Source organism: Phoca vitulina, unplaced genomic scaffold (genome assembly GCF_004348235.1).
Source record: "Phoca vitulina isolate PV1807 unplaced genomic scaffold, GSC_HSeal_1.0 scaffold20, whole genome shotgun sequence".
Taxonomy (NCBI): Eukaryota; Metazoa; Chordata; class Mammalia; order Carnivora; family Phocidae; genus Phoca; species Phoca vitulina.
Window position 1 is genome coordinate 37,372,328 of NW_022589723.1, and position 13,994 is coordinate 37,386,321.

The 13,994-nt window shown below is 37.0% G+C and overlaps 1 protein-coding gene and 1 pseudogene across 1 annotated transcript in view; one reads left to right on the top strand and one right to left on the bottom strand.

The window, feature by feature from the left end:
* The window catches only part of ARIH1 (ariadne RBR E3 ubiquitin protein ligase 1), a 120,262-nt gene that overhangs the window by 28,234 nt on the left and 78,034 nt on the right, over window positions 1–13,994 (top strand). The gene's annotated exons all lie outside the window — the stretch shown is intronic.
* On the bottom strand, window positions 4,350–4,442 carry LOC116640898 (annotated as a pseudogene).

Consider the following 13,994-nt stretch of genomic DNA (forward strand, 5'->3'; position numbering starts at 1 on the left):
TCCCTTTATATACCTTGATTTTAATTTTTATCAAGTCTGTCTATCTGGCCTTTGCCGCTGTGGCCCATTGATCTGTCCATCTGTCTGTTACAGTGCATATTGGGTACTTCCAGAAGTATGAATTCAGTGATGCAAAGGACAGGCGGGCTGCAGCAGCAAAGGTAGGACAGAATCATTCCAAAGACAAGTCATTAAAGGACCATTAAACACACATATGTGCAAGCACATTTTGGCAGCAAGTACCTCATTATTTAAGGGCATACCGTTTATCCTGTAAATCTTGATGACAAGCCTGTTCTGACATGACAAACTTGATATATCCACTTATAAAGGGCACAGTTTTATTAATTTTATTACTTAGGCAACAAAGTAAATTGGTGTTTGCCACTATCTTTTAAAAAAAAATGCTGAATAGTAGAAGAAATGGTTAAATGGAGGATATTAATGTTATTTGCTTGATTCATGGACCTGGTTGATTTTCAGAAACTATGATGACAGAGGACCCATTTGTAAAACTGTGGGAGAAAAAGGAGGAAGAAAGCTAGATTGATCTGGCCATGTGTGTATATTTTATTATGTCCGAATCTGGAATATTTTGATGGAAATAATCTAAATTTTCCAGGTTGTTTAACTTCTATGAGGAAGTTTAAGGATTTCTATTTAAATATTTGTACCATTTACTTAGATATTTATATCCATTTGCTTGCAAAATGATAGCAATTGCAATACCAATACCTGGCTTCTTTCCTTTTTTTAAATGCTGTGTTAGAATGAGAGAGCAACAGCATTTTTTATACTGAATTCTAAGACTAAATCAGAGGCAAGCTTTAAGAACTCAGGCAATATAATGCAAATGTTTGAAGAAAAAGAAATGGAAAGCTTACATATAAGGTAAAGTATGAGGTTGCTTATTTATATTATTCTAGTATTGGCTGACAAAGTGAGATTCTAGGGATAGCTGAATGATACAGATTATTTGCATCATTTTCTTTGTTGATGTGCTTCTAAAAGGAGGAGGCTATGTTTTTCTAAATAGGTTAATACAGTGCTTTTCAAGCTTCCCAAATGAAAAGGCAGATACAGGTTTGTATTTGGTTTTCAGTGAAGATTGCTGGATTTTCAAAATGACTATAAAACCTAAGATCTCAAGTAGCCACTGCTTAAATTCTGGGCCAAAAGGCTGGGGTTAGTAGTTCATACTATAATAAACTGTATACTGCATTGAGAAGAACTAGTCTGCAATCTCTTTGAAGTTTCATGGTATACCGTAGAGGTTTTTTGAATCAATTGTGTTGAAACAAGGTATTTTGGTGTTTGAGCCCTTTTTTGGGGGTCTTGGAAACCTTTTTGGTTAACTTTTTTACTTTCCTATTTTCATATTTAGCCCCTTCTTCCAAATGTATTTGAAGGATTTCATGGTCTAAATAGATTGTAAATCATTGTTTACCTTGTATTAAAATGAGTATTTGTCACAAGTCTATAATTTCTTTAATATTGCCCAATCTAGATCAATATAAACAAACTAATTCTGAATTTTAGAGACCTAGGTTCCTTCTAATCCTGACTGCCACGATTGACATTTCAGAAATAACTTCTACTTTTCAGTTTTTTTCCCTTTTAAAATGGATGTTGGTGGTACCTTTACAAAATTTGGTTGTCTTTTTGAAAAGGGATTCTTAGTAAGGGTGTGAAGATGGGAACTGTTAACTGGATCTGTCATTGCTCAGATTTGATTTTTATTTATTTATTTTTTATAAAGATTTTATTCATTTATCTGACAGAGAGAGACACAGCGAGAGAGGGAACACAAGCAGGGGGAGTGGGAGAGGGAGAAGCAAGCTTCCCGCTGAGCCAGGAGCCCGATGCAGGGCTTGATCCCAGGACCCTGGGATCATGACCTGAGCCGAAGGCATATGCTTAACAACTGAGCCACCGAGGCACCCCTCAGATTTGATTTTTTAAAAAAATAGTGTTCTTATGTCAATGTCAGTCTACAATTGAAATATTTTAGAAGAAAAATAAGTGGGTTATATTGGTGCTCTTTCTCACTTCCTGCTCTGGTTCCACTTTATTCTGTAAGTTGCTATTTTTTTCCTTCAATATTACTGTGGGGTTAAAAATTGTTTGTACAGTATTTTCTGATATGAACATACCAGTTTGGCATTTTTTCCTCTCCCTATTGTGTGTCTCCTTCCTATTGTTCGCTTCCTTTTCCTTTCTTGACCTAACCTAACCTTGGAAGTGGGCTTGCTGGACTTTGGTTATAGACATTTATGGTTTTTATAAATTAAATAAGATGGAATGTTTTCAAAGGTTACTGAGTTTATCTTTACACCAGTAGTGTGTGAACTGTCATTTTCTTTGCACCTTTGCTGACACTATTAAGAATCTTAAAATTTTCATTAGCCTGATAAAATATTGCTTGGTTTAATTGAACATTTCTCTAAACTGTCTTTTCATATCCTTTGCACCTTTTCTTAATGAGTTCTTTATGATTGTTACTGTAGCTCTTTTCTCCAACTTGTTATTTGTTTTAAACATGTATGTGGTAACAAATGAGAAAGTTGTTATCATCTCCAAATGATTACATTTATAACTTTATTTTTTTTTTACATTTATAACTTTAATATACCTCTTTTCCATTACCTTTTGACATTTTCCTCTTCCTTCCTTCTCTCACCTTTGATAACCCACTCTGTACCACCTATATTTTTGTTATCAAAGTCCTTTTGGTTTGTGATCATAGCCAAGTATTAATTTGCTCATAGCTTGATTTTTTTTTTAAGTGACACTATTGAACAATGTTTGCTTTTATGACAGTCCAAGTAGTATATTGGGATTATTACTTTTTTTTTTTAAAACAGGCTTAATGCCAAATGCTCTGGACCTTCCTGAGAACAATGCTTCTGGTATCAAGGTCATTTGGATTGTATTTACACTCTTCCTGGAACCCTCCATCCTGCTCTTCTAATCAGGATGCCCTTCCCACTAAGCCTCTTATTGTACTCTTGAGTTGGAGCCTCTGTTTCTTAGATCTGTGTCTTTTTCTTGATTTAATCTCATTTGGTGGGCTACATCCTTAATTTATATTTTTATAATTTAAATTAATTTTTAAAAAGTATATATTAATTTATATATTTTTCTTATGCTATTTTTTGTTGTGGCTCTGATGGTGTCTTTAATTTGCCTTCAACTTTGGTTGCTGGATGGGCTAGCTGAGAAAGTCTAGATTGGAATGTTTATTAAAGATAACTGCCTTCTGCACTTACTGTTGCTAATAAATCCAGGACCAGTCTGGTTCTCGTTTCTTTTTTTTTTTTTTTTTTAAAGATTTTATTTATTTATTTGAGACAGAGAGAATGAGAGAGAGAGAGCACATGAGAGGGGAGAGGGTCAGAGGGAGAAGCAGACTCCCTGCCGAGCAGGGAGCCCGATGCGGGACTCGATCCAGGGACTCCAGGATCATGACCTGAGCCGAAGGCAGTCGCTTAACCAACTGAGCCACCCAGGCGCCCGGTTCTCGTTTCTTGATGACTTTTTTTTTTTTAAGTTTCAGCCTTTTCTCTTTATCTCTTGGTTGTCTGAAGAGATGTGTTAAGTGTGAATCTTCTCATTGTGTTGGGCCTTGGTAGACACTTTCAACTGGAAGACTTGTGTCCTTCTAACGCTTTGGGAAATGAATTTATAATACTGCTTTCGTAATTTTCTTCTCTCTCCTCTGGAATTCCTGTTATGATTGTTAAAAACAATGGATAGTGGCTTAAATAAAAATGATGATAAAATTATATAAGAAAGATAGGAGGGAAGGTGAATGTTAAGAGCGCTGAATCTTCATCATTTGCAAGGATGGTAATAGATAATATCTAAAATAGAAAGATAGTAACTATCTGAGCAGAAGCATATTATTTAGGATAAAAGTAGTAAATACCGGAAGAAACAGGGAAAAGAATTTAAAATGCTTGCCTCAGAGGATTGGAAATCAGTAGTGACTGAGATGTGGCAGAGAGGATTGTTAAACCTTGAGGTTATAATTAACTTCTAAAACTGTGCACATACACTAAATTAAAAAAATGTTTAAGCAGGGGCGCCTGGGTGGCTCAGTCAGTTAAGCATCTACCTTTGGCTCAGATCATGATCTTAGGGTCCTGGGATCGAGTCCCATGTCTGGCTTCCTGCTCAGTGGGGGATCAGCTTATCCCTCCCCCTCGGACCCTCCCCTTGTTCATGCACACGTGTGCTCTCAAATAAATAAATAAAATCTTTAAAAAAAGGTTTAAATGTTTAAACAGTCATTTTTCATCAACCAGGGAAATTTTTCCTTAATTGATGTTCTCTAAACTCTTTGACACAAAAATAAGGAACACTTCCTGAATTTGCATGTCATACTTGCACAGGGTTCTGTATTGTTTCAGTTTTTGTATATGTGTTGCTGAAGTGAGCACTGCTATCTTCATTCTTTAAAATCCTCTCAGCAAATATATGTAGAAGTGTTCTCAGTCCAGGTATTCATTATAAACATCACGAAGGGAGGAAGGTTCCAGTTGTATATGCCACATGTTCCTTTTTCATGATTCTTAGCCATTGAGCCTGTGTATTTTGAGAAGAATTGGCAGGAAAACATATTGGAGACATACATTGCCTATTACAGCTAGGTTATAAAACTTTATTTAAATGATACAGCAGTATATTTGTGTCTATTTCAAGATCATTTGGATTTATGACTACTTTTTGAGCTTGAAAGAAATTTACAGTGGCTTTATTTTTAATAGGGTCTTTTTGAGATACAGATTAAAACTTCTATACTCCTTTAAATAAGCACTGTGATTTTTAAAGAATCTCACTTATGTTTCTGTTTTACAAATTTTTGTGTACCATATACACATATATAGAGTGTAAGTAAGAAATAGTGAATTGCTAATCAGAATCCTACCACTTACAATAGGTATTTTGATTTGCTGTGATGAGAAGGGAGGAAGTACTAGTTCAAATACTGTACTGTTAAAATTTGTTATTAAGAAGTAGTTGGGAATGTGTATGTATCTCTTTTTTTTTTTTTTTTTTAAAGATTTTATTTATTTATTTGAGAGAGAGAGAGAGCACAAGAGGGGGGAGCGGGAGAGGGAGAAGCAGACTCCCTGCTGAGCAGGGAGCCCGATGCGGGACTCGATCCCGGGACTCCAGGACCATGACCTGAGCCGAAGGCAGTCGCCTAACCAACTGAGCCACCCAGGCACCCTATCTCTTTTTTTGAAGTGCTTCCAGAAGAAGAGATAACTGTTACACAACACTTAATATTCATTTCACTTTGCACAACTAATTCAATTTGTATGCCATCTTTAGGTAGTTTGGAGATGGCTAGTGGTTGTGTTAAGTGAAGTGCAGTACCTTGAAGTCACTCAAATGTTTTGGTTGTGTGTTTGTGGAACATTTTCAGTGTGTGCCACAATAGCTATGTATAGAATGCTAATACTTCGGGCTTGACAATTGGAACCCAGAGGTGAGCTTATGAACAGATAACTAAGAAGATTCTTAAATAATTCTCTAACAGTTCTGAATTACTGCAAAAATAGTAAAGTAATATAAGGTGGTCTATATAGAATCTTCATTTATAGTTTAAATTAGCTCCGTTATACCAAAGTAATGTGGAATTGGTAGTTACCTGGTTTTTGGCCTTTCCTTTTGGTTCTGTAGGATTATTTTTTCCCCTTGATAGAGTATGCAGGACTTTTTCCTCCTCAGGAGACTGAGACCCAACAAAATCTTGCTTTGAGTGGGGCCTCATGTAATGGTAAATGTTTAAAACTAGGGTTTTGTTTGTTGGAGGTGACATGGCTCTTGATCAACTAGATGCTGAAGCATGCAGTGCTTTGTAAAGATGTCAGTTTGTTTTCTGATGTAAAATAGAAGTTTTACCTATCCTTCACATAAAAGTGTCCCTTTCATCACATGCCCGTTTGGCTTGCAGTTGAATTTTTACAGAATAAATCAAATGATTACACGCAGTAATAGTATCCTTTCTTCTTTTTACAGAAACACTTTATTTATTTTATTAAATTCTGATTAAACTCTTGACATTCTTCTAGAGGTGAAATCTTGACTCTCTAAATTTGAGATGACATAGAAGGAAGTAATTGCCTTCATAAAATGTGTGTACAAGGGCAAGTGAAGAACAGCAAAGCCAAATTTGAGATGTTATTGATGGTAATTCACTAAATGCATTCACTGACAAGTTTTGGTACATCAGGATTACATTTGTATTTCAGATGCATACCTCAGCACAATTTCAAGTTAAGTATCATGGATCTACAGAATTATATTTGGTCAGAGCTTGTCAGTGTTAAATTTTCATTTTAATTAATCTCCAAGGGTAGTGAGTTAAACTGTGAAATTTTTGCTGAAGTAATCTTCCAAGAACCATCTCCAGTGGGAAAGTCTCTTAACATCATTACTTTCAACATTTCCCCCGTCTCTTTTACCTTCCTTCTTGAAGGATAGCTTAGAAGTACATATTTGAAACTGGAAACTTTGAGGATTCGTGTTGTTTAGTTGTAAATTTGTTTTAAATGCATATAACTTTTAAGCCATTTGGGAATTCTGTGATTATCTTTCTCAGTTCTCCAAAATTACCTTTCTGTGCTGTGTTGGGCTAGAAAGCCAAAAACTATTTCTTCTCTTTTCTGCCACTGCCCCATCACCCCCCCCTTTTTTTTGTTGGGTTGTAAGGGTGTGAAATTTTTCTGCAGTAGCAGAAAGGTAGCATTGCATTATCCATTCTTCATCTTTCTGCATTATCAAGAGGCATTTGTGGCAAGGCAGCAGCTAGACTGTTTTGTTGTGTACATCATCCTGGGTATCTAGAGGCAGTTGTGGCAGTGGTAGTGATGACTTCCTGATTCCTGCTTTCTAATCCTTGGATCACAGTCATCTGTTATTCTTGAATTTAGTGGTTCTGTTGGTGGCTTAAGCAGGGAGAGCTCCTTGTGATTCAGTGTGTTATGTTCTGGTGTCATTCTTGTACACATAGCCTTATAGCCCCACTCCTCCAGTCCTTCTACTAATTAAGCATGAACTTCTTTTATTAACTCCCCCTTTGCTAAAGATACCTAGTTTGGGTTTTTATACTCTTCACCAAACCCCGAATGATCAAAGTCAAGAGCATCTTTTGGTGACAAGTACTGTTCTTCCATTTTGTATATGGTACTGTGTGAACTTTGGATACATAAAGAATTTATTGTATGTCATTGACTAAGCTTTAATTATATTGCAGTTTTTAGTAACTCTTAGTATAAAGCTCTCAACATACTTATATACCTTTTAAGAGAAGAAAAATTATACTTGGATTACACATGATAATTTCTTAAAGAAATCAAGTATTTAATTAAATCTAAGGAGAATTTGGAAATGAAAACTTTTATGGTTAGTATAACCATCTCTCAGAACTTGTAGCTTATATCAGTGCTTGTCAATTTCACTGTACATACACGTCACCTCAGGAACTTTTGAGAGTCTGGTTGAAATGATTCAGTAGATGTGGATTGGGACTTAGGATTTTGAATTTTTTTTTTAAGATTTTATTTATTTATTTGACAGAGAGAGAGAGAGCACAAGTAGGCAGAGAGGCAGGCAGAGGGAGAGGGAGAAGCAGGCTGTCTGCTGAGCAGGGAGCCCGACGCTGGGCTCCATCCCAGGACCCCAGAATCATGACCTGAGCCTAAGGCAGCCACTTAACCAACTGAGCCACCCAGGCACCCCACGATTCTGAATTTCTAACAAACTCAGGTGATTGTGATTTTGTGAACTACAGTTTGAGAAGCAAGGCCTTGTACTGTTTATAGTTGATTGTTATAAAAGTAATACTCTAAATTTCTATTCATATTATAAAGTAACAAAAAAACACATTTTTTTCCCACCCCATTCCCAGACCAGTCCCCAGGGATGGTAACTCCAGAGCATCTTCAATATAAATCCTTCTAAACATTTTATTACATATCATAGAACTTTACCAGGGGTGCCAGGGTGGCTCAGTCGGTTAAGCATCTGCCTTCCGCTCGGGTCCCGGGATCCGGTTCCCTGCTTAGCGGGGAGTCTGCTTCTCCCTCTCCCTCTGCTCCTCCCCTCCGCTCATGTTTCTCTCTCTCAAATAGATAAAAAATATATATTTTTAAGATTTTACTTATTTGACAGAGACACAGCGAGAGAGGGAACACGAGAGAACTTAACTTTCTTTTTGTAACTAAAAAATGGAATATTGTACCTTGCTCAGTAACTTCCTTTTTTCACTCAGTGATGTCTCGTGGATATCCTTCCATGTCAGTGCATACAGATTTTTTTTTCTGTTTTTTTTTATTACTGCATAATCTGAGTATGGATATGGCATAATTTATAGACAATCCCCCTTTGGAAAAATGCAGGTTATCTTTGCTTTATTGCTTTTCCAAATAGTGTGCATGTGAAATTTCTTATTCTTCCCCTTCTACACTTTATTTTATTTTTATTTTTGTTTTTTAAAAAGATTTTATTTATTTATTTGACAGAGAGAGAATGAGCAGAAGCAGGGGGAGTGGTAGGGGGAGAGGGAGCCTGATGCGGGGCTTGATCCTGGGATCCTGACCTGAGCCGAAGGCAAATGCTTAACTGACTGAGCCACCCAGGTGCCCCCCTTCTACACTTAACATATTTCTGCAGAGTAGGTTTCTGGAAGTGGAATCTTTAGATCCTGTCTTAGGTCATGTGCATTTTTTTTTTTTTTTAAGATTTTATTTATTTATCTGACAGAGAGAGACAGGAGAGAGGGAACACAAGTAGGGGGAGTGGGAGAGGGAGAAGCAGGCTTCCCGCCGAGCAGGGAGCCCGATGCGGGGCTCAATCCTAGGACCCTGGGATCATGACCTGGGCCGAAGGCAGCCGCTTAACCGACTGAGCCACCCAGGCGCCCCGTGGTCATGTGCATTTTTAATTTTGATCCGTTCTGCCAAACTACTCTCAAAAGTTGCGTTTCACTAACATGAAATATTTCCCTTCCTTTGTCCCTGGATATTGTAAATTTTTAAGATCTTAGCCATCGTGGTAGATTAAAAACACTTGTTGTAATTAAGGAGATTGAATATTTTCTTGTTTTTCAGCCAGTTATATTCTTTTTTTTTTTTTAAAGATTTTATTTATTTATTTGACAGAGACACAGCAAGAGAGGGAACACAAGCAGGGGGAGAGGGGGAGAGAGGAGCAGGCTTCCTGCTGAGCAGGGAGCCTGATGTGGGGCTCGATCCTAGGACTCTGGGATCATGACCTGAGCCGAAGGCAGATGCTTAACGACTGACCCACCCAGGCGCCCCGCAGCCAGTTATATTCTTAGACTTCATAAACCATCCATTTGTTTTGGGTTGTTTTTTATGGACTTGTATATTTGCTTATTTACTGTGTATTGTAGGTGTTGCAAATACTTCTTTCTATACAGAAGTTTTTATATTTTATGGCTTTGGGGTTTCTAATATTAAGGCATTACAGAGCAAGCGTCTGTAAAATTTGGATCATCAGCAGCTCTCAAGGAGCTTATAGATTAAACTAGATGGTAACATACTATAAAAACGAGGCCATTCTTTTTTTTTAAGTTTTTATTTAAATTCCAATATTGTTAACATACAGTGTTATATTAGTTTCAGATGTACAGTATGATGATTCAATACTTCATACATCACCTGGTGCTCATCACAACAAGTGCACTCCTTAATCCCCATCACCTATGTCACCCATCTTCCCGCCCCCTCCCCACTGATAACCATCAGTTCTCTACAGTTAAGAGTCTGTTTCTTGGTTTGCCTTTCTCCCTTTTTATTCCTTTTGCTCATTTATTTTGTTTCTTAAATTCCACATATGAGTGAAGTTATACAGTATTTGTCTTTCTCTGACTGACTTATTTTGCTTAGCATAGTACTCTCTAGGTTCATTCATGTCATTGCAAATGGCAAGATTTCATTCTTTTTTTATGAGCCCATTTTTGTGTAGAAAAATTGTCAAACTGAGTGTTGAGATGGAGTGTATTGCAGATCAAATTCTGAGATAAATGAAAAGCTGGGCTCTGAGGCCTTTCTGTGTGTGTTAATTGGGTTAAAAAGTGTTTTTTTGCTGTTTCATCTTAGACTACTGTTATATATTATGAAACCCATTCATTTAATATTGAGCTTTCTCCTAAAATAAAGTTGTATATTGAGACCTTTCAAAAAATAGTTGCCTCCCCACAATACTAATCATAGCAATGCCATTCAGTAACTTGGCTAATTCTACCAGGAGATTCTGTCACACTCTTACTTACTTACTTACTTATTTATTTATGTCACACTCTTTTAAATGTGGGCATCTGTATACATGTATACATCTAGAATTGTAGTCTTCACCTATGTAATGGAATTGCCAGGGAGCTTCAAAAAATTGGTAATGCCAAGGTTCTTCCCTCACCCTCCTCTTCTGATGTATTTGGTGTGGGGTGTGGCCTGCACATTGGGCTTTTAAAAGTTCCTCATATGATTCTAATGTGCTACCAAAGTTGAGAGCCACTTGCTCAAAGGATGGAGGATGATAGGGCATTGATACTAAGGCCTCAGCTGGAGAGTTGGCATATTCACACCCACTTTTTATTTTTTTTTACTTTATTCTTTAAAAAAGATTTATTTATTTGTTTGAGAGAGAGAGAGAGAGAGAGACAGCGAGAGAGGGAACACAAGCAGGGGGAGTGGGAGAGGGAGAAGCAGGCTTCCCGTGGAGTAGGGAGCCTGATGTGGGGCTCAATCCCAGGACCCTGGGATCACGACCTGAGCTGAAGGCAACTGCTTAACGACTGAGCCACCCAGGTGCCCCATCACACCCACTTTTTAAAACAGAACTTTGTAGATACTTTGAAACCATATACTGCTGCTATAACCTTAGAATGTAATTTTCTTTAAATTACTATAGTATTACACTGGTAGGTTGTGAGGAGTCTCTTTGAGATTCTCTTTCTCCCTCTCCTCTGCCCTTCCCCCCTGCACATGTGCACTCTCTCCAAAATAAATACATCTTTTAAAAAAAAAAAAACACTTTGGGTGAGAAATTCATGTATCCATGTCCCACTCTAGACAACTGAATCAGAATTGCTGTGGCGAAGTCCAAGTATTAGTATTTTTATTTTTTTTAATTTTTAATTTTAATTTTTTTAAGATTTTATTTATTTATTTGACAGAGAGACACAGAGAGAGAGGGAACACAAGCAGGGGGATTGGGAGAGGGAGAAGCAGGCTTCCTGCCGAGCAGGAAGCCCGATGTGGGGCTCGATCCCAGGACTCTGGGACCATGACCTGAGCCGAAGGCAGACGCTTAACGACTGAGCCACCCAGGCACCCTCAAGTATTGGTATTTTTAAAGTTCCTCAAGAGATTTTAATATCCAGCCCAAATGAGGGACCATTGTTTTAGAATTTACCACTGGGGAATATATGAGATTTCAGATTGTTTTATTGCCCTAAAAGTTAAATGTGCTGCTGCTAGTACTAATTTTCTAATTGTTGATTTTGCTTGTTAACTTTTTAAATCTTTTTGTTTGTTTAAAAAAATGAGGACCGCCAATAAGAATAGGATGAAGAGTTATTTCAGCCAAGAGTTTGAATTGACTTTCTACTCAAGTAATCAAGAGTTTTGGTAGCATGCATAGGTGATTTCTCTCCTTTGATTGGGCCCCAGCGTAAAGCAATTAAATCAGAATCTTTAAGGGTGGTGCTACAACATAAATTTTTATAAAATTTTCCTAATATTCCGATCCTATTAATCTATTTCATCGTGGGTCAAATGAGTTAATCTCTCTAACTTCATCTGTAAAATGTAAATAATGCCTATCTTGTATAAAGTATTGATGTGAAGATTAAATGAAATATGATGTATAAAGAGTGCCTGGCACTGAATAATTTCATGTCTGTGTTCCTTCTATTCAGCATCATTCTTTTGACACTTACTTTACTTTAAACAGTCAGAACTCCATTATAGATGCTCAAGTGAGGTTAAATTACTTTTATAACTTAATATTTTAAATTTATGTTTTAATTTATATAAAATTTATACTTTTGGGTGTACAAGTCCATTAATTTTGACCAGGGCCTGGAGTTCTGTATCTGCTACCACAATCAACATACAGAGCAGTTCCATAATGGCCGCCTTAAAAATTCCTTCCTGCTGCCCTGTTTGTTCAAAGCCTCCTCCACCCTTAATTCTTGGCAACCAGGGATTTATACACCATCCCTGTAGTTTTGTGTTTTCCATGGTGTCATATAAATGGAATCATACAATATGTAGCCTCTTGAATCTGGCTTCTTTCACTTAGAATTTGCATTTGAGATTCATTCATGTTGTTGTATGTATCAATAGTTCTTTCTTTTGCTGATTAGTATTCCATTGTGGATGTACCACAGTTTCTTTAACCATTCCCCAGTTGTGGAATTTTTGGGCTGTTAGCAGTTTTTGTCAGGTAGGAATAAAGCTGTTTTAAACTTTGTTATATAGGTTTTTTTGAGTGAAGATAAGTTTTAGGGTAAATTCCTAATAGTGAGATTCGGGGCTTGTAGTAAGTATATGTTTAACCTTGTATGAAACTGCTAAATTTTTTCCTGTTGGCTGTATTATTATGCATTCCCACCAGCAGTGTATGAAAGTTCCAGTTAAACCACATACTCTGCAGCACTTGGGTTTGTCTGATAGGTTGCCTCTTCCACCCCACGCAGGCTTGTAGTGGTGACACTGTGGCTTCAATTCCTGTGTTCAAATAACTAATAATGTTGAACATCTTGTTCTTTTTCATGCCTCTGTGTAGATGTTCTTTGGTGAAGTGTCTGTTCAGAGCTTTTGCCTATTTTTAAAATTGGGTTTTTGTTTTCTTATTAGGTTTCAAGAGATTTTAAAAATATGTATTCTAAATACAAGTCCTTTATAAGATATGATTTGCATATATTTTCTCCCAGTCTCTGGCTTTTCTTTCCATTTTCTTATCAGTGTCCTTTTCATTTTGGTGAATTCCAATTTATCAGTTTTTCTTATGGATTGTGCTTTTGTTATCTAAGAACTCTTTGCCCAAAACGAGGCCACAAAGGTTTTCCTCTAGAAGTTTTATAGTTTTATGTTTTACATTTAGGTCTGATCCATTATTAATTTTGTATAAAGTCTAAGGTTTAGGTTAAAGTTGATTTTTTTTTTAATATATAGATGTCTTGATTATTCTAGCACTGTTTTTAGAAAAAACTGTTTTCCTCCCTTTGAATTGTAGCACCTTTGTAAAAAGTCATTTTGCCATATTTGTATGTATCTATTTGTGGCTTCTCTTCCTTTGATTCGTATATCTATCCTTTTGCCAGTACTGTAGCTTTATAGTATATTTTGAGATCAGGTGGTGTTCTCTTCTTTTCTTAATAATAACATTTTAATGTATTTATTTGTTTTTCAAGTTTTTATTTAAATTCCAGTTAACATACAGTGTAACATTAGTTTCGGGTGTAGAATCTGGTGATTCATCACTTCCATACAACACCCAGTGCTCATCACAAGTGCACTCCTTAATACCCATCACCCATATAACCCATCCCCCCACCCACCTCCCCTCCAGCAACCCTCAGTTTGTTCTCTGTAGTTAAGAGTCTGTTTTCTGGGGCGCCTGGGTGGCTCAGATGGTTAAGCGTCTGCCTTCGGCTCAGGTCATGATCCCGGGGTCCTGGGATCAAGCCCCGCATCGGGCTCCCTGCTTGGCAGGGAACCTGCTTCTCCCTCTCTCTCTCTACTGTTCCCTCTCGCTCTATCAAATAAATAAATAAAATCTTTAAAAAAAAAAAGAGTCTGTTTTCTGCTTTGCCTCTCTTCCCCCCCCACCATGTCCATCTGTTTTGTTTCTTAAATTTGACATATGAGTGAAATCATATGGTATTTGTCTTTGACTGACTTATTTGGCTTAGCATGATACTCTTTATCTCCGTCTAGGTAGTTGCAAAT